The sequence below is a fragment of the Geotrypetes seraphini genome, chromosome 3 (genome assembly GCF_902459505.1).
Source record: "Geotrypetes seraphini chromosome 3, aGeoSer1.1, whole genome shotgun sequence".
Taxonomy (NCBI): Eukaryota; Metazoa; Chordata; class Amphibia; order Gymnophiona; family Dermophiidae; genus Geotrypetes; species Geotrypetes seraphini.
In genome coordinates this window covers 326,169,844-326,190,952 of record NC_047086.1, presented here as the reverse complement: position 1 = coordinate 326,190,952, position 21,109 = coordinate 326,169,844, and the positions used below count along the sequence as shown (strand labels likewise).

The following is a 21,109-nucleotide window of genomic DNA, read 5'->3' as shown; positions in this document are numbered from 1 at the left end:
AAAATGGGGGGGACATACAATCGGGCATTAGTAATTTTATATTGTGAATGTACAAGTGATCCTATTTAATATAATTGTTTGTTTAATCTGCTATACCATAGTTTAATAGATGTGCATTCTTAATAATATCACCATTTCCCTGACATCCATGTAAAATGTGCACGCATCATTAGATTCTGCTATACATATGGAGCACACCATTAACTCTTACCAGAGAGAGACATGAAGGGTAAATTGGATGTATGAACATTATCCTCACTCAATCTGGCTAAAAGCACACCCGAAGTTCTATGGTGTTTAAAGCTGCATTACAGGGAGTCGTTTCTGAGTGTGTGTATAGGATGGGGTTGGACAACAATGCATTTATCTTGGATTTTGAAATCTATGTGGATTGACTTGTGTCATTTTCAATAGTAGATCAACAGAGAACACAGTCTAATTTTGTACTTGAGGCAATGGAGGATTATGTGACTTGTCCAAGATCACAAAGAGACGCAGTGTGATTTGAACTGGGTACCCCTTGATGCCAAGCTCAGTATTTTAACTTCTTGGCTGCTGCTTCTCTCCATAAAGCAGGTGCAAAGCCCATAGGATCTTAAATATTTGGGGTACTTGTACTTCTCCAGCAATCACAACCCTCACTTATTTGGGTCACTGACAGGATGGCCAGAGAGCTAGCAAAGCCAATGATCCAGCTTTGGCTCATCTAATTGCCTCCTCTTTAAATGCAGCTTGCTTGTCTGGTTGCTGTATTTCTTACTATTCCTTTTCAAAAACAAATACTAAACAGCAATTCTTTTTTTACTTATCCTTTTAATGCAGTGTCTCTAGCATGCCCCGACAGGGCCCGTTTAGCCCACAAGGGCTTTTTCAAGGATTCATAAAGGAGCTCTGCATAATACAAAAACATTGTTTTCAAAAATCAATTATAGCATGCAAAATTAACACCCTTAAAAACTTCCATAAAAATTCATAATCAATTGTTAATTCATGTCATATACAACTTAAAGAAATATTCGAATACTGTACAAAAATTTATGACAATTCATAATTTTAAAAACCTATTTTGTTACCATATAAATAACCTTAAATAAATTTCATACATTCATACTATCTATCAAATTACTTAATATATCTTACATTTTAAAATTAACCAAATAGGTGAAATTCAGGTGGATATAACTCATTATCACTGAATTAAAACTAAAAAATCACTCACTTACTTTAGTCAATAGAACAATTACAGTTCTTAAACACTGGATTAACAAGCTAATAGCAGCTGAATTCAAAGCCCCTTTGCTAACTATAAAAAATATTGCAATTTTGGCATGAATTTCTTATCAGCAGCCATCTTGGATTTTAGCTATCTCTTTTTCAAAAGCTCCCTGCAGTACCAAAACTGCAATTTTTGCATCAAAACTTGTTGGGGTGGAATCCTTGGCTTCTTCAGCTTCAAAGTTAGTGCCTCCGGAGTTACCCTGTGCCACGTGGTATGGCCGGAGAGGTGATGATGCCATGCTTAACATCTCCCATGCCTAAGCAGGTGACAAAATGGGTGGCTAGCCCATTTGGGTGGTCATTTCTTTTTGGGGGGCTCGATAAAAGCTGAATGTTCCACACAAAAGGATATAGACGCTACGCAGCCCAAGAAACGCAAGGTCAAGTCACCTAAGGGTGACTCTGCTCCCCAGGGACCGGAGGCCTTCTCAGAATTTATGAAATATTTGTGGAATGTCTTTCAGGATAGTCATGCTTCCCATGTGCAGTCCCACTCCGCTTTGGACTTCTCTGAGTGGTTTTGCTTCTTTAGGCATGTCCTCGTCTCAGTCTGCAACTGTTCCTGAGTTAGCTGACCTTGATTTGGGTGATGCTTATATCGATGATCAGTTTGTGGACCCTTTTGTTTTCCGGGGATGCTCTTCTCGTGGTGGGGGACTCAGGACAGTATGCCGGATCTTTCTATGGCTTTCAAAATGGGACAGTCCCACAGTTCTGTATTTATTTAAGTCTGCTGCTTTGCTTGATCTCATATCAGAGACTCTGCAAGAGTTGAGTTTAGACACTCAGCTGGCTCCTTCTACTTCCTCCTCTCTCCTTTGTGGAGTACAAGCTCAATCCTCCACTTTTCCCTGGTATCCTGATATGAACATTCTAATCTCAGAGCAATATGACTCTCTGGAAGGCACTTTCAAGGTGGCGAGAGCTATGTCCTGTCTGTACCCTATGCAGCAGGCATGCCAACAGCTTTTTATTCAGCCTAAAGTGGACTGTTTGGTAGCGCAGGTGACTAAGCACCTCTTCCTTCCCAGTGAGGGTGATGTGCTCAAGGACATGCAGGACCACTGTGCGGATGTGGTTTTCAGAAGACTTTTTGAGGCAGCAGCTTTGGGAGTCAAAGCTGCCGTGGCGGCATCCTTTGTCATGTGTGCTTGCTTGTCCCACCTGCGTACTTTGGAAAGTGAGGCTGTGGAACCTCCTCCTCCACTTTTTTTAGCTGGAGTAGATTATGTGGCTGATGCACTGTATGACCTTATGCGAGTCTTGGGTAAGGTATCTGCATATTAAATTTTCTGCTCGCATTATGCTCTGGTTCAGACAATGGGCCGGTGATTCCACCTCTAAAGCTACTCTTGCATGGCTTCCTAAGACCCTATCTGACAGCAGATCCGGACCCTCTAGAGGTTTGGGATGCTCTAATTTTCATGGCTCCAGGTGTTCCAACCCATGTTCAAGCGCCACGTCTCAGAGATTTTCCCAGGGCTACAGGCAGAGGTTCTCATGCTCCAGGTATAGCCAGCCTTCCACCTCCTATTTAGCTCCCTCTGCCAAAAAGGCGCAATTACGCCAGGCCAAGGGAGGTCTCTCTGTATATAGGAGGCAGACTCTGAACGTTCCTGCAGGCCTGGGTGCGCATCTCGTCCGATCAGTGGGTTCTGGACATTATTCAATCTGGTTATAAGCTAGAATTTGCCCAGCTGGACTCTCCCATGGGGCGCCCAGACAAAGTGGTCAAAGTGCAAGCCACTGTACAAAAATTGTTGGATATTCAGGCCATAGAACTGGTGCTGCTCAAAGACTTGGGCTTGAGCAGATATGCCATATACTTGTGCCAAAGAAAGGTTCTGATGATTGGAGGCTAATCCTGGACCTTATACATGTAATTGCTGCACTCAGGATCCCATGCTTTCGCATGGAGACAGCGCAGTCTGTCATAGTAGCGGTGGCCCTGGGAGAGTTCCTTTCCTCTCTGAATCTCACAGAGGCTTTATCAGGTGCACCTGAAATTCCTCTGGTTTCATCTTCTGGAAAATTATTACCAATTTTCAGCTCTTCCTTTTGGCCTGCTAATGGCTCCTCGTATTTTCACCAAGGTGATGGTGGTTGTTGCAGCTCACTTGAGGAAAATGGGGCTGCAAATACACCATACTTGGGACGATTGGCTGATTAGATCCCCCTTGTTTGTTGAGAGTCAGCGCACAATATTTCAGTTGGTCCAGATCCTGGAAGACATGGGTTAGATTGTGAATTACAGGAAAAACAATTTGACCCTGACGCAGTACCTGGAATACCTGGGTGTCTTGTTCAACACAGCATGTGGCTGCATCTATCTTCCAGAGGCATACAGACAGAAGCTGTGCTGTACGATTTTTTTGTCTCCTGGACAAAGCAGCTCCGTCAGCATGGGACTATTTCCAGGTCCTGGGATCCATGGCGAACAGAATAGATCTTCTTGTGCTGGGCTCTGCAAATGGAAGAGTTGCAGTCAACTCTTTCTTGGCTCCGCAAATGGAAGAGTTGCAGTCAACTCTTTCTTGGATTCTGGAGGCCTGGGCCAGTATGAATTGGTGGCTTCTTCTGCTGCATGCTGCTGTGGATTGCGTCTTGGGTGGTTATGTTAACAAATGCCAAGGAGCCCATTGCAGCTGCTGGGGAGCCCATTGCATTCATCATCCCATTCAGGGGTGTTGGACACCTTCTCAAAAGAAATGGTCAATCAACTGATTGAAACTGAAGGCCATTCACTTTGCTCTGGTGAAATTGCAGATGACTCTGGAGGGCCAAGCAGTCAAAGTCTTCTCTGATAGTACAACAGCAGTGGCATATGGCAATCATCAAGGAGGAGCCAAGAGTGCTTCTCTGGCTCAGGAAGCCTGCCTACCTTTTCTCTGGGTGGAGCGTCATCTCCAGGCCCTTTTGGCAGCACATGTGGCTGGAGTTGACTGTGTTCAAGCAGACTTTTTCAGCAGACAAACCTTGAATCTGAGTGAGTGGGTGCTTTCCTTGGCAGCATTTCAAGCCATAGTGCAGTGCTGGAGTTGGCCTCACTTCGACCTAATGGCAACAGTGAAGAATTTGAAAGCCATCTGATTCTTCAATTGAAGGATCTAAGCCCAGAAGTGAGGGCTTAGATGCTGTAGTATGGCTGTGGCTACAGGGAGTTCTATTGTATGTTTTTCCTCCCTGGCCCATGATAGCTTGTATCCTTCACTGGAAGGTCCTTCAGGGAAGGCTCATTTTGGTGGCTCCAGATTGGCTTCATAGGCCATGGTATAGGTTGTGGCCTTCAGTTGTGGGCTCTCCCATACCTCCTCTCTCGGGGTCCAATTTGCATGGAGGATCTAGATTGTTTTGCTCTTACATCATAGCTATTGAGTATGAAGTGTTAGAGCACAAAGGATATTCTGATGATGTCATTTCTACTCTTCTGAAATCTAAGAAGTCTACTACTGTGTCTGCCTATGCTAAGGTGTGGAAGACTTTCCAACATTAGTGTGACCAAGAACATGGAGCTGTATTCTGCTCAAGTTTCAGTGGTACTAGCCTTTCTCCAAGCGGTCCTTGATAAGGACTAGAGAATGACACGGGGAAAAAAATCTGTCCCCATCACTGTCCCATCACCAGATCACCGTCCCCTTCACCGCCCCGTCGTCCCCTTCACCGCCCCATCCCCGCAGCATCCATCCAAGCTTCATTACTGCAATATTTAGCTTATTCCTTCCTTATAAATCAAAGTTCTGGCTGATGAACTGGAGAAAGAGATGTTCAGCTGGCAGGGCTTTCTTTATAAATTTTTATCAACACAATTAATATACTACTTTATCCTAAAGCAGAAAAAGAAAATAAATAACCAGAATTTTTTTTCTACCTTTGTTGTCTGGTTTTTGCTTTTCTCATCTTTTCATTCAATTCCTTCCATCCACTGTCTGTCTTCTCTCTGTGCCTTCCATTTGCTCTGTTACTGTGCCTATCCCTTCATCCCCTACCCCCTGAATTGGTCTGGCACCCATTTTCTTCCCTCCGCTCCCCCATAGTCTGGCATCTCTGTCTTCTTCCCTTCCAGCATCTTCTCCCCACTCTCTTCCCCATTTCCCTTCAGTGTCTTCTCCCCATTCTGTCATCCCCATTTCCCTTCAGCATCTTCTCCCCACTCTCTGTCATCCCATTTCCCTTCAGCGTCTTCTCCCCACTCTCTGTTCCCCTTTTCCCTTCAGCGTCTTCTCCCCACTCTGTCATCCCCATTTCCCTTCAGTGTCTTCTCCCCACTCTGTCATCCCCATTTCCCTTCAGCGTCGTCTTCCCACTCTCTCTTCCCCATTTCCCTTCAGCGTCTTTTCTCCCCACTCTTCACCATTTCCCAGCGTCTTCTCCCCACTTCCTCCCCCCCCACCTTCCCCAGGTCCTTACAGTGTCTCGTTTTCTCCACCCCCACCTTTCTTCCCTTTCTCCCTCATCCCTTACCTTCGCGGCAGGCAATTTCTAAATGTTTCTTACCAGCAGCCAGAGTGTTGAAATTGTGTGTGGCTGTAGGAAAGGTCGTCTCTGATGCAACTTCCAGTTGCGTCAGAGATGACCTTTACGGCAGCCACACGTGATTTCAATGCTCCGGCTGCTGGTACGAAGCACATTTAGAGAAATTCCCTGCCGCGAATGTAAGGCAGGGAGGGAGATGTTCAGGCGGCAGCAGCAAGCAGGAGGGAGGGAGATGCTTTGGCGGCGGCGATTGAGCTCAGGCAGCGGCAGCAGCGATCAGGATGGAGGGAGGGAGATGCTTGGGCGGCGGCTATCAGGATGGAGGGAGGGAGATGCTTGGGCGGCGGCTATCAGGATGGAGGGAGGGAGATGCTTGGGTGGCAGCTATCAGGATGGAGGGAGGGAGCGCGATTGGTGACCGCGTGCGTTCCCTCCCTTCACTATGGAAACAAGACCATTCATCGCTCCACAGGGCGGTGAATGGCCTTCTCCCCATACCCGCGGTGACCAATTCCTTTCTCTCCCCCATTTCAGCGCCGGTGGCAACCACTGTGCCATTCTCTAATAAGGACCTCACAGCTTCCCCTCAGTTACAGGTCGCTGGGCTTTCTTGTTTCAGAGCCTGGGACATTAGTTCTTTGCTTGCCTCTCACCCTGTTGTGGCCAGATTTCTGAAAGGTGCTCTTCGCCTTAGACCACTGATCAAACCACCATTCCCTTCGCGGGACTTTAACGTGGTTCTGTCTGGCCTTGTCAGACCTCCGTTTTGAACCTCTGAAAGACGCTTCTCTCTTGGACTTAACACTTAAGGCAGTTTTTCTGGTCACCATTATCTCAATGATATATGTCTCAGAGCTCCAGGCTCTGTCTTTAGAGAGCCTTTTTTGAGGATCTCGGAGACTGGGTTCTCTTTCTGCACGGTTCCTTTGTTTCTGCCGATCTAATGTACTGGCCTCTCTTTTTCCCCATCCCATCTACACCTTGGTCTGATTACAGAACATAGGGATACCCAGGCTGCTCTTCCCAGTTCTCTCGAGCTATGTCTGAGCTTTATCTTTTGGCTCCTGCTTTTCAGAAGTTTTGAGCAACCTAAGGTGCGTTCTGCCATAGCGCAGGATACCAGGTACACGAACCTCCCTAGTGATGGAGGATATATATATATATATATATATCGCGGGGGGGTATGGAGCAGCGCAGGTGGACTTGGGGGTGGGGGGTAAAGTGGAGCAGTGCAGGTGGCCTCGGGAGGGGGAGGGGAGGTGGAACGAATCAAGCAAGTTTTTCTTACTTCATATGGGGAAACTCGCTTTGATATACGAGCAATTTGGTTTACGAGCAAGCTTCTGGAACGAATTATGTTCGTAAGCCAAGATTCCACTATATATCTAAAACCAGTTAGAGTATTCAAAAAACTACACTTTAGAAGGAATATATAGCTAAAAGCCAAGAAGAAGTTATAAGCACAAGCACTGAAAGGTACAATGTGAGTTAATGAGAATCATATGGATAATTAGATTTCCAATTCTGAGAATTCAAAAATCACAATATATTTGCATTTAAGCCAAGAAACCTGTAATCTGAAAATTAATTAAACTCTGCAAATTAAGTATGTAGGTAATTCAGGAGATATAAAGCTAAAAGCCAGGGAGAAGTTACATTCATAAACATTGAAAGATACAATGTGAATTGGAGAAGATTGTAGATTGACACCAGAGAAAATACAATTTTATACACATTTAGATTTCCAATTTTAAAAAAATCAGTAACACAGTATATTTGCATTCTGCATTTAAGCCAAGAAACCATGGAAAGCTCCTGCCGATAAAGCACAATTAAAAAAGGTACCCCCGGGGGAGGGGGGAATTCGTCTTATGGAGCGAAAAATACAGTAACTTAAAAGATGCTCCCAAGTTCAGTTTCTTGCCAGTAAGGAAGAAAAATCTTTCTACGTTCTTGTGTCTCTTTAATTATATCTGGATATAACTACACACTAAGGCCATAAAAAGGAACTTTCATATTATGGAAATAAATTTTCATCATATTATTAAGATCTTGTTCAAAAATAAAAGAAACCATCAAAGTTGATCTTTGAGTGGATTCAGAGAGTAGATCTTCTATTACCGCTGAAAGATTATGTAAATCCATATGCTGCGGATCTGCAGTTTCTGATACTCATTCTTCTTGAAGATTCTTCTTAGTTATGCTCAGCTAATATACTTTATTAAATGGGGAAACCTTCTCGGGGGAAAAATGTAAAATTTCAAAAAGGTACCATTTGAATATATCTAAAGGCAAAATTCCAAGATCTTTAGGAAAATTCAATACCCGAAGGTTCAGTTTTCTATTATAATTCTCTTTCTATTCAATCCTCCTTCACAACTGTCTGATCTCTAACAGCAACAGTTCTAAAATCTTGAAGACTCTAAACTTCAGAGTGAATTTGTTGAATATTACTGGAGGATTCTTGTTTAACTGCAATCGACTGTTGCTCCTGCGAAGACATAGCTTCAGAGGCCAGACATAGTGGAAGAAAGAGTTCCTGGGGAGACAAGCTGGTATCAAGCCCCATAGAGCCTGCTGCTCCTTCCGATTGGTTCAAAGCAGGGCTAAAAACTTCTGCGGCTGGTTTTCACGGTTGCATATATCTCAATCCTCTGTTGCCTGATTTCTGGTGTATGGACTAGGGGTGGAAACTGCCCGAACACCTTTCCTTTTGGTATGTAGCATTGGAAGAATAATGTGTTTCTGTAATCTTCGGGAGCAACAACGAGTACAAATGCACACCAGGTACATTTCACCATCTTGGTCGCTCCCCCCTATCTGATCTCCTCTTTATTCTGACTGTTCCGCCTTGGCATAGTTAGCCAGCATCTATGACCTCGATTGCCCAAAGGATTCATAATGGCCATTTCTGTGGCTTATGTTACCCACTGCATGCTGCTGCAGGTTTCCTTTCAGGCCTGCTCCACTAGAAGTGTTGCTGCTTTGTGGGTGATATCTTGTGCGTTTTCTCCAAATGAAATTTGCAGGGCAGCTCCTTGGTCCTTTCTTCCTACCTTTTCTTGTTTTTTTCCAGGTGGATGTGGTGCCTAGCTCTGATACTGATTTTGGGACCTCAGTCTTTCGGGCAGGCTTTTCTGTCTCTTCCTAGTTGTTGTTATTGCTTTGGCACGTAACCTAGCGTACTGAATCTGGAAAGGACGTAACAGAATGGAAGATTAGGTTTTCACCTTTGATAATGTTTCTGTTGGTCTCTGGAGGATTCAGAATGGCCCACCCTCTCAGTTGGTCTTCATCACCTGATTCTTTAGCCTCGGTTATTCTCCTTACAGGCTTGAGGATCTTCCAGCCAGTAGATGGGTTCTGTGGGGAGTTCACTCTTCTGTGAGTATGCATATTAGCGAAGGCTCCTTCATGTGGGTGCTCGTTGCACACAGCAGGTTAGTTCTACATTGTTCTTCAATGTTTTTCTGTGTTGCTTTGTGCTTGTTATTGCTTGTTTTCATGTTATGCAAAACAGACCAATTCACAATTTGTTTATATTGCTGGAGAGCTTTCCCAGTACCCCCTTCCTTATAATGGATTTGTTCAGGTATGTTGCTTGGCTTTGGGACTGAACTGCAGAGGGCTCTAATTCGCTCTCAGAGGTGGGAGGATCATGTGCTCAGAAAAATGTTTAGATTTCTGCAACTCCCAGATTGCGGGAAGGGATTGAACATCTAGCATACTGAATCCTCCAGGGACTAACATAAAGAAAATTATCAAAGATGAAAACCTAATCTTCCATTAAAAGCCTGGCACGGTCATGTTTTGCCCTCATAAGGGCTACATCAGGGTCTGTAAAAACTGACAATAATAATAATAATAGAAAATACAACATATTAATATATTCACAATAAATTTTCCAATCAAAACTGTAAGAACATAAAATTACAGACTGTTCTAATGATTAAAATCACATAAAAAATGATTAAAAAATGCCCAAAAGGTTTTATTCTATTCAACAAGTATCATCTATTGACAATAGCTGTAAAACATTTTTTTAAAAAGCAGTCATTAGGTATCTGTAGAATCTTTCTCAAATCAGTTATAAAACTTAAAAATGTAAAATCAGCCGATCTGAATATAAATTGAGACCCCCATTTTTCCACCCAAAAAGGAGTAAAAATGATTGACTCGAACATGTAAGGTGCTTCGCCCTGCCAGGATCTGCACCCAGTGCCCCCTTCCTCCCCTGTCAGGCTCTGCACCCAGCCTTCTTCCCTCCATCCCCTGTCAGGCTCTGCACTCAGCCCTCTTCCCTCCATCCCCTGTCAGGCTCTGCACTCAGCTCCCTTTCTTCCCTCGCTCTCCACCCTGTCCCCCCTCCCTACCCTGTCGATCTTACCTCATGAGAATTTGCGGGAGCCATTCAGGAAGCTCTTAACACCAACCAGCAGCGCCAAAGCGTGTTCCCGCTCAGTACTACTCAGTGGCTGAAGCTGAAACTCACGGCAGTGACTGACCAGGTTAGCAGTGGAACAGGAACGTGGAAAGCTCGCTCCTGCCCGCTACACCTCTGGACCACCAGGGATTTCAGTGGCAGAGGAGATAAGATGGACAGGTCAGGGAGGAGGAGACAGGGTGCAGAGCCAGTCCAGCGGAGGCCTGCAATAAGTCGGGGGGGGGGGGGTGCGCTGGACACTGGCCTGAATATAATTTGAGACACCCATTTTTGGGCCAATTTTTTGAAACAAAAATCCCGGTTTATATTCGAGTATATACGGTACCTTCTCTCCTCTCCCTTACAAACTGCAAGTGTAATAAAATTGTTGTCAGGTGAATGACTTTAATTTAAAAAGCCCAGTGTGCCAGGGTCAAGGGTTATATAAATTATGAGTTAATTAAGAACACCTAATGCAGTAAACTAGTTCAACAAGTGAGGCTAAGAGGTTCTAAAAAGTAGAATACCTCAATAATACAAAGCCAAAAGACAGAAAGCATTATGCAGCCTTTGACCTGCTGAACTGGGTTAAAAATGATTTACAAATCCCTATCCAAATTCAGAGACATATTTTAAAGGCTTTTTGTTTCTCAGATTCCCTCATATGCCAGGGACTCCACCAACATTGTTATAATTTTGGAATCGGTACAATGCACAGATATTATTTTGGTCACTATGGACTTGGAATTCCTTTACATAAATATTCCACAGACTGATGCTATTGATACCATTAGAGACACTTGGGGCTCCTTCTACAAAGGCGCACTAGGGCCTTAACGCGTGGAATAGCGCACACTAAAATGCTGCGTGCGCTAGCTGCCTCCTTGTGAGCAGGTGGTAGCGCGCACGCTAATCTGTTGCGTGCGGTAAAACCCGTAGCGCACCTTCATAAAAGGAGCCCTTGTTTCAAAGACTTTCATCTTAGAGTACCCACTGAATTTATAATAGAAATTGCAACAATTGTTTAACAAAGAAATTTATTTATTTATTTTTTTGTAAATCATTTTTATTAGTAGGCAGGGAACAACAAGATAACAAGGGCAGGGGGAGCTGCTTTGGATGGCTGGTGTTTGTTGTTTGTTCTACTAGAAATTTTTTTATTTTAATGTTCAGTATTACTAGCAAATGGAACAACAATGGGGGCCACAATGGTACCCTCAGTGGCTAATCTTTATATGGCAACATTTGAAAAAAAGATATTTTTCAACACACTGATTTAATGAGAACATTTAACTTTGGAAGAGATATAATAATGATGGTTTTATTATCTGACAGGGTACCACAGAGGTAGAGAATGACATGTGGAAAAAAAATCTGTCCCAGTCACTGCTGTGTCACCGGACCACCATCCCCTTCATCGCCCCATCCCCATAGCATCCACCCTTCCCTCTTGCCACCTCACTGCCCTTTGGCACCCCTCACGCGATCCATGCATCTCCCTCCCTCCACCTTATCTTCGCGGCAGGTTTTAAGGTTTGAGTAGCTTGTTGAAAGCCGCCAGAGTGTTTGTTGCGTCAGAGGAGAAGCTTCTGCCCACACGCACATGACTGCACATATGCTCCCGGGGCTTTCAACAAGTCTCAAACTTTAAAACGCGCCACCAAGGTAAGGGGGAGGGAGGGGGCTGTGCGCGATCGTTGACCGATTGCGCGCGTTCCCTCTCTTAACTGCAGGGACAAGGCCATTCACCGCTCCACGGGGCAGTGGATGGCCTTGTCCCCGTACCTGCGATGAGCACCATTCCCCCTCCACTATTTTGGGCAGCTACTTGCGGCTAGCCGCAGATAACATCCACCGTGCCATTCTCTACACAGAGGTGCTTTAAGAATTTTATGGTCGGGTAAACCATTTAGAGCAGTGGTTCCCAAACCTGTCCTGGAGGACCACCTGGCCAATCGGGTTTTTGGGATAACCCTAATGAATATTCATGAGAGAGATTTGCATATAATGGAGGTGACAGGCATGCAAATCTGCTCCATGCATATTCATTAGGGCTATCCCAAAAATCCGACTGGCCTGGAGGTCCTCTAGAACAGGGTTGGGAACCACTGATTTAGACATTAGAATTAAGTTTGCAATGCAGTTTGATACTACTGTACCTTTCCTTCATAGCCTAAGTTCAGTTAATCATGGTTCATTTTCAACTGATGTATATAGAAAGCCAAATTATGTTACCATGTTTTTGAACTATAAAATCTGTCACAATCCGTCACTGAAGAATAACCTTCCTTTTAGTCAGTTTTGATAATAAAAAGGCTATGCTCTAATCCAGTTACATATAAGGAATGATCTAAAGAAATGAGGAAAAGATTCCTTGAGAGAGGTTATCCATACAAATGTATTGATGCTTACTATCAGCATGCAGCTGCCATAGAAAGAAACAATTTACTGAGAGGTCAGCCTAAGACCATAATTGATAAAATTGTCCATTGTCCTTCACACATATGTCCTCTAATTTGGTGAAAATTTTCAAAAAACATTGACACATCATACATTGACAGAAAAGAATTTAATGATAGCTTACAAGAGAGAAAAGAATTTAACAGATAAGTAGGAAACAGAAACCTGAAGTACAGCTATATAATGAGAGGGCTGGTAATGAGTGAAAGTACCCTAGAAAAGGACTTGGGGGGTAATAGTGGACAAGACAATGAAGCCGTCAGCACAGTGTGCAGTGGCCTCTAAGAAGGCAAATAGAATGCTAGGTATTATCAAGAAAGGTATTACAACCAGAACGAAAGAAGTTATCCTGCCATTGTATCGGGCGATGGTGCGCCCGCATCTGGAGTACTGCGTCCAATATTGGTCGCCGTACCTTAAGAAGGATATGGCGTTTCTCGAGAGGGTTCAGAAAAGAGTGACGTGATTGATAAAAGGTATGTAAAACCTTTCATATGCTGAAAGATTGGAGAAACTGGGGCTCTTTTCCCTGGAAAAGCAGAGGCTTAGAGGGGACATGATAGAGACTTACAAGATCATGAAGGGCATAAAGAAAGTGGAGAGAGACAGATTCTTTAAACTTTCGAAAACTACAAGAACGAGAGGGCATTCGGAAAAGTTGAAAGGGGACAGATTCAGAACCAATACTAGGAAGTTCTTCTTCACCCAGAGTGGTGGACACCTGGAATGCACTTCCAAAAGGTGTGATAGGACAGAGTACGGTATTGGGGTTCAAGATGGGATTGGATGATTTCTTGAAGGAAAAGGGGATAGAAGGGTATAGATAGAGGATTACTATATAGGTCCTGGATCTGATGGGCAACCGCTTGAGCGGACTACTGGGCATGATGGACCTCTGGTCTGACACAGCAGAGGCACTGCTTATGTTCTTATGTACCTTCAAAATCAAAAAATAGTGCACCAAAATTCAAATACTAATCAGTGAAGTTTAAATTAGCCACCAGATAATAAAAGTATATAGAAAACTATCCACTTGTTCCTCAGTTTGCCACACAGTAATAACGTATGGTAGCTGTCCTCATGGGAACTTTATAACGTGTGTAGTTTTCATTATTTTTATGCTTTTCTTTCTTTTTTATTTTCTTTTTTACTTTTTCATCTTATTCAGTAACTTATAGTTTATAAATTATAAGGTGCTTGTGCCTAGTATGTTAGCATTTATAGCAAAAGTAGTGATGATAATAACCACTTAGCTTTTTATCTGACTCTGGGTCTGGCTCAATCCCCACCGACGCGTTTCACGATTTCATCAGGGTCGGGGAAGGAGAACACAGAGCAGTATCTTATCCTAGCGAAACGCTAGATCCATAATTAATGAGCCTGATGAAATCGTGAAACGCGTCGGTGGGGATTGAGCCAGACCCAGAGTCAGATAAAAAGCTAAGTGGTTATTATCATCACTACTTTTGCTATAAATGCTAACATACTAGGCACAAGCACCTTATAATTTATAAACTATAAGTTACTGAATAAGATGAAAAAGTAAAAAAGAAAATAAAAAAGAAAGAAAAGCATAAAAATAATGAAAACTACACATGTTATAAAGTTCCCATGAGGACAGCTACCATACGTTATTACTGTGTGGCAAACTGAGGAACAAGTGGATAGTTTTCTATATACTTTTATTATCTGGTGGCTAATTTAAACTTCACTTATGTACCTTCAGCATTATACAACAACACAATCACAAGGCAGTGCAGTGAAGAGACAAAACTAGGCCCGAGTCAGGAACAAACCACTCAGGAGGAAAAATAACCTCGTGAGCTTTCACATCAGGACACGAACAAGCATATATCTCTGTACATCGCACAGGACTGGCGAGCCGAAGGTGTTCTGGCCGGCAGGCTGGTGGGGGCTTGTTCCTGCTCAATCAAAAATCCCTCTCCAACCTCTCCTTCCTCACTGACGCCGAAAAGAAGCCCTGCTGCACCTCCGTGGCACCCGCCCTGGCCCCACTATCGCACTCCCAGCAGTCCACATAGCTGAGAGGAATGGCTGGAGGGCGGCTGTTCCAGAGACTGCAGGAGCAGGAGAAGGAAGGAGGAGGAAAAGAAGAGAGCCACAGACCCATCTTCCTCCTCTTCGAACTCAAAAGTAGAGAAACAGGTGAAGAAGCAGCAGTCCGAGAGGGGGAAGAGAGCGACACTCTTCAGTAGAGGTGTTACTGTCAGCCACAGACTGGGTTTCATGCTGACAATTTTTGTCCGAGTGGTAGGAAATGGGCCGGCAAGTGTGGACATGATGGAGGGAAGGAGGGGAGTAGGCTGTGGCGCCATGACTGAAAGGTTCCTAAGGGAAAAAAAAGGGGGAGTTGGTAGTGGCAAACATGAATGCAGTGGATTTGGGGTGGGGGGGGGGGGTACATATATAGCAATTGGTGAAAATCATGAATAGAATGGATATTAAAAAAAGGGTGAAAGGATTGTATTTGGGCATTTCAGCTCAGCAGTTTGTTCACGTCGGAAGGGAACAGCATTGATGCTTATTGTCTTGATTGTGAATTACTGGATTAAGGATGCTGTTACTCCTTGACAGGGGGGGGGGAGCAGGAAAGGGGTGCTACTGGACATGTTCTTCTACCCCCTCCATCCTTCAGGAAGGATGGAGGGGGTAGAAGAAAGACATATGGCCTTGGGGAAGGACAAGGGGGACCTGAAAGGAAAAGATGGTAAAAGGGCTGAAACAGGGTCAGAGAGAGATGGTAGAGGGTGTGAGAGAGGGAAAGGGCTTGATGAGGGTCAAAAGGGTACAGAGGACTAAGGAAATGGTGAAAGGTGTGGTGGGACTGGGATCAGTGGGAGGCACGATCCAGCCATGGTACAGGCGGGGCATGGATGGCTTCAGGGTAAAGGTGGGGCTATTCTATCACCCATTACTGTAACAAATGTAATGGGCTTAAACACTAGTCTGTCCATATAATCTTATCTATATTGGCAAGACAAAAAGGAGACTCAGTTTGAGGATTATTGAACATGAGTTCCATTAAGAGGAAAATTAAAGACAAGCCACTTGTACAGCACATGATTGGAACTGGTCATGCTTTTGAAGAGTACATATTCTTTTTCACTGGCAGTACCCCCAGATGTCATTGAGAGGAGGCAACAAAGATCAACTTTTGCTGAGAACTGAACAAAGATTTATCTTTAAATTTCAAAAATAAGCAACAATCCTACTATGAGAATAATACAGGTATCAACAAATCCATTTGCAGAGTGAACAACAATTCATTTTGAATGTTAATCACACACAAGTGTCAAAGTGTGGAGGAAAAAGCCTCAGAACTGCACCAATGGCATATAAACCCTCCTTTACTAGAATCACAGGGGTGGCTTCATGCAATGCAAACAAACTCAAGCTCAAAAACAAGTATCAGTCAGGTTCTTTTCATTTGCCTTTCTGAAAAAGGGCTTCCTTATGTCTTCCGTAGAGCCTATAAGAGAGGCAAATATCTCAACAAGAATCTTTCTCTAAAAAGAACCACAGCTCTGAGGAATCTGTGGTCACATGCATTTTACGTTACTGGCCCCAAGGATCAGAGACATAGTCCGGTTGCTGCAGCATCACTGGAATGTACTCGAGATCACCCTACATTTAAGGACACCCTTTTGAGGATTGCCTTTACACATCAACATACAGTAATCTAAAGGAGCTTTTGAGTCTTTCAGATATCAAGGATTTTATACCGTTTGAAGCACAAATGGGTGGTCATCATTGATGTCAGAAATGCAGCATTTCTCCCATCACCCTGGAGATAGTTGATCTGTTTACAGACCCATGTACTGGCAAAAGTTTCAAAATGTCACATCTTACATCTTGTACCACTTCTTTTGTGGTTTATGTAATAGTGTGTCCTTTGCTCTAAGTTGTATGTGGGACAAACCACTCGTCCATTCAGAATCAGGATGATGGAACATAAGAGCTGCATTCAACATAGTAGATTACAAGTACCCATTGTTTTACTCTGTATGGCATATAATAATGCCTTTACTGACTTACGTTGTTGTGTATTGGATCATGTCCCAGAGAGCGGCAGAGACAGGAACAGTCTTCTGTTGCAGTGGGAACAGTTTTGGATTCATGCCCTGCATTCAGAAGAAACTGAGGGCTTGAATCTGCATTTAAAGTGGAGTCAATTTTTCAGAAAAAAGGTTTTTGTTTTTGTGGAATCTTTTTTTTTTTTTTTTAGTGTTTTAACTTTGTTTTAAAGACTGCCTCGGTTCTGCCCCCTGGAAATGGCGTAGTTATATAATACCTTCAAAGGGTGATCTGTTGGTATGGGTGTGGCTATCTTTGCAAAGGGAATAGATGCCATCTTTGATGCTTGGGAAGACATGTTTGCTTTAAATCTTAATTGAAATGTGAGTTTCGAGATGTGTTTGAAACTCTGTTGAATTGAATTTTTGTGCTATTTTAGGTGGATTTCTGTTCTCTCACGCCGATGCAGCTGGAATTGTGAAACGCTGGCCACTGTCAGTGTGACTGAACTCTCTACTACAGATAAAGCACTAAATTGTTTTTCAGCTTGAGTTTGGTTTTTTTTAATGCCAATGATCACCCCGTTAGACACCCATCCAATTTAACAGGGAGGTGGTGGGGTTCTGAGGCTTTTTCCTCCACACTTTGACACTTGGGTGTGATTATCATTCAAAATGAGTTTTTGTTCATTCTGCAAATGGGTTTGTTGATACCTGTATTATTCTCACAATTAAGAAGTGTTTATTATTTACTTCCTTCTTGCTTGCGTTTTTGTAGCTACTGAATATAAAAATGGACTTAATTTGTATTTTAGAAATTGATGGATAATCATAATAATTTTAGATTGCAAGAAATTCTGTTTGTTGGTCCCAAATGTTTTGAACCATGAATGATTGTAAGGACTTCTGTCTATTAAGGACAGTGGGGAATTTAAGGTTTCTATTCACATTATTTGAATTATGTTAGATTGCAGGAATTTCTGTTTGTTAGTACCAAACTATTTGAAACCTGAATGATTTCAAGGATTTCTGTTTATTGAGATATCTGTTTATTAATGGCACCTGTGGATTTATAGTACCAAATTGGTTGAGTTTTTTAAAAAAAGAATTATAATTGATTATTGTATTTCTGTTGTCTGTAAATCATTTTTAAGCCCAATTCAACATTTCTGAGGTTGCACAATGCTTTGTATTATTGAGGTAACATAGTAAATGACGGCAGATAAAGACCTGGAAGATCCATTCAGTCTGATTAATTTAAAATGTCTTTTTTTCTTTGTTATTTCTGGGCAATAGACCTTACAGGTCTATCTGGTACTACTGTTGTTGGGTACTGGTACTGGGTCTGGTACTGTTGTTGTTGGGTCTGGAGATGCTGTTGAAGTTCACTCCAGCCTATCCAAACCATACCATATACCATACCACACAACATATAACGTGGTTTCCAAACTTTTTCTGTTAACAGCTCACTTATTTTCCCACGGCTCCCCAGGTCAAACAATAGTTCTATAATCTAATACATACCTGATAGTTGTTAGCTTGAGACGATTATTAATTTTAAAAATTAAAACAACTTATCATAAAGGTTATCACAATCTTGAATTATTTATTTGAAAAAAAATTCAATAACAAATATAAAAAGAATAATCACAAAAAATATTGATAGAGCTAGTGAGATGGATGAGCTTGCTGTTCATTACAAATCTTCTCAAACCTTGGAACCATGTTTGATACAGCCAATCTCCTTTCTTGTTCCACATTGATTTTCGCTCGGTATTTGCGTTTTATCACAGTGAGCGCCGAAAACCCAACCTCGCATAAATAGGATGTCGTAAATGGAATTAAAATTCTCTGTGCTTTACTTCTTAATAGTGGATATTTATCTCTTACTGAACACCAAAATTCAGTAATATCCATGCTACTAAATCGTGTCTTGAGCATATTGTCGCAAGACAGCTCAATAAGATTTTCTTCTTCAGAAGTTGTCAGCTGGAAGTTTGGCTCTGAAGGGATCCTGAATCCAGGCGAATTTTGTGGGATCATCTTCTTGAAAATATTTTTCAAACCATTTGATACTTTGTGATAGGTAATCTTCTAAAACTGATTTTATATTGTCAGACAATACAACTTCATTGGAGATCATGAATTGCTGCAAAAGGGGAAACCAATCGTTGCCACTGTCTTCATGTATTTTTCTCCACCATAATTGTAATTCTTTTTTTAAAGCTGAAATTTTCTCAATTTCAAAATGTGCATGTTGCCTCCTTGCAAGGAGAGATTCAGCATATTTAACTTTTCAAAAATATCACACAAGTATGCCAGTTTCATCAAAAATTATGTCTCCATAAATTTTTTGCATACTCTTGTTTTTCTTCTTCAAGAAAAATGTAGAGTTCTTGTCATAATTGAAATATATGGGCCAACATATTGTCACAAGAAAACCAGCGTAAGTGGCAGTAGTATAACAAAGATATGTATTCAACTCCCATATCTTCACACAATTTTTGGAAAAAATATTTTACTGGGTGAGTTTTTATAAAGTTTATCACATCCACCATGTGTTCTAGGACCAAATTCAATGTAGGACTCAAATGCTTTGATGCAAGTATGTCTCTGTGTATTATGCAGTGGGTCCACATTGCAGCTGGAGCTTTCTTTCAAATAAGTGCTTGTAATCCTCCATAATGGCCTGACATCGATCGTCCACCATCTGTACAGACCCCAATACACTCTAAATTATTTTCTGTCATAAATATATTTAAGATCTCAAACAAGTCCTGAGCCTTTGCACTTGCAGTTATTTTATTTTTACAAAAAAAGTTCTTCCACAATGGCATTTCCATCTATAAAGCATATATAACAAATCAAATGTGGTCTCATCCAACTGCAAACCAAATTCCCTTTCTTTTAGTTTTTCAATCAATTGGTCATTGAGATCTTCTGACATATGTTGAATTCTCCGACTGATAGTATTATTAGATAAAGATACATTTGAAAGTACTTTCCTTAGCATAGCAGCAGATGAATCCAGAGACAAGTGGGATAGCTCACATCGACCAGCAGGTGGAGATAGAGAAACTGATTAACAGTTGGTCTTATAGACTGGTGTTCCTCCTGTCCATTCAGTTTGCTCTATCTCCCAGAAGGGGTTGGAGCTATCACTCTAGCTTCTGGATTCTGGCTGTGCCGAGTGAATTTGAGTTCAGTTGGATTCTTCTGTTGGGACTAGTTCACTTCAGAAAGACTGGGGTGCCTGGCTGATCGGTGCCGGCTTTGGGAGCTACACCTGGGCCCTCCCAGGTCCCTTCTCCACCCTCCCCTCCGGCAGATTGAGGGGTTTACTTGGGCTCTGCGGTTTTTCTTCTTTCCAGTATAAAAAAAGAAAAAAGAAAACAGAGCCTGCCTAGGCTGTGCTGGGCCTTGTTGGTCAGCTTTCAGTGACAATTGCCAGCCATATCCTTGCTTCCTGAATTAGTGTGAAAGTTTGGGGTAAGTAAGATTTTTGGTTTTTGTACTTTGTTGCATTGGGTTTGGACCCAAGTGCCGGTTTTTTTTTTGAGGGCTGCGTCAGCGGTTTTGGCGGGTTTTCTCCGTTTCAAAAAAAAAAAAAAAAAGAAGTGTTCGCCATTTCCATATGGAGACGGTTCGCTCAGTTATTGCGGCAGTACGATCGGGGGAGTTCCTCACGTCCCTCGATCTCAAAGAGGCGTACCTCCATATTCCGATATGGCCTCCGCATCAGCGGTTTCTGCGGTTTGCTATCCTAGGCCAGCATTATCAATTTCGGGCGATGCCCTTTGGTCTTGCAACGGCTCCCCGCACATTTTCAAAAGTGATGGTGGTAGTGGCAGCATTTCTGCGCAAAGAGGGAATTCGGGTACACCCTTATTTAGACGACTGGTTGATCCGCACCTCATCCAGGCAGGAGAGTTTGTCGGTGACTCAGAGAGTGATTTCTCTCCTTCAGTCTTTGGGATGGATCATCAACTTTCCCAAGAGCTCTCTATCCCCGTCCCAGTCTTTGGTGCATCTGGGAGTGAGGTTCGACACGTGTCTGGGGAAGGTGTTTCTGCCCCGAGACCGGGGGGAGAAGTTGCATACTCAGGTTCGTCTACTTCTCGAGTCGCCCAGACCTCGGGTTTGGGATTATGTACAGGTTCTGGGCTCGATGGTGGCGACTCTGGAGGTGGTTCCCTGGGCTCGGTTCCACATGAGGCCATTACAGAAGTCTCTACTCTCCCGGTGGTCCCCGGCATCTCAGGACTACGATCGGCGTCTCCAGTGGAGTCCTCGAGCGGCTCTCAGCATGCAGTGGGGCTCAACGAGTCCAATCTGTTCCGGGGCATGCCGCTAGCAACGCCAGAATGGGTCGTGATTACGACGGATGCCAGTCTTCTGGGCTGGGGAGCTCAGTGCCTGCAAGCATCGGTGCAGGGGGTAT

At 43.0% G+C, this 21,109-nt stretch overlaps 1 protein-coding gene across 8 annotated transcripts in view; it reads left to right on the top strand.

The window, feature by feature from the left end:
• The window catches only part of RALGAPA2 (Ral GTPase activating protein catalytic subunit alpha 2), a 1,036,168-nt gene that overhangs the window by 250,212 nt on the left and 764,847 nt on the right, over window positions 1-21,109 (top strand). The gene's annotated exons all lie outside the window — the stretch shown is intronic.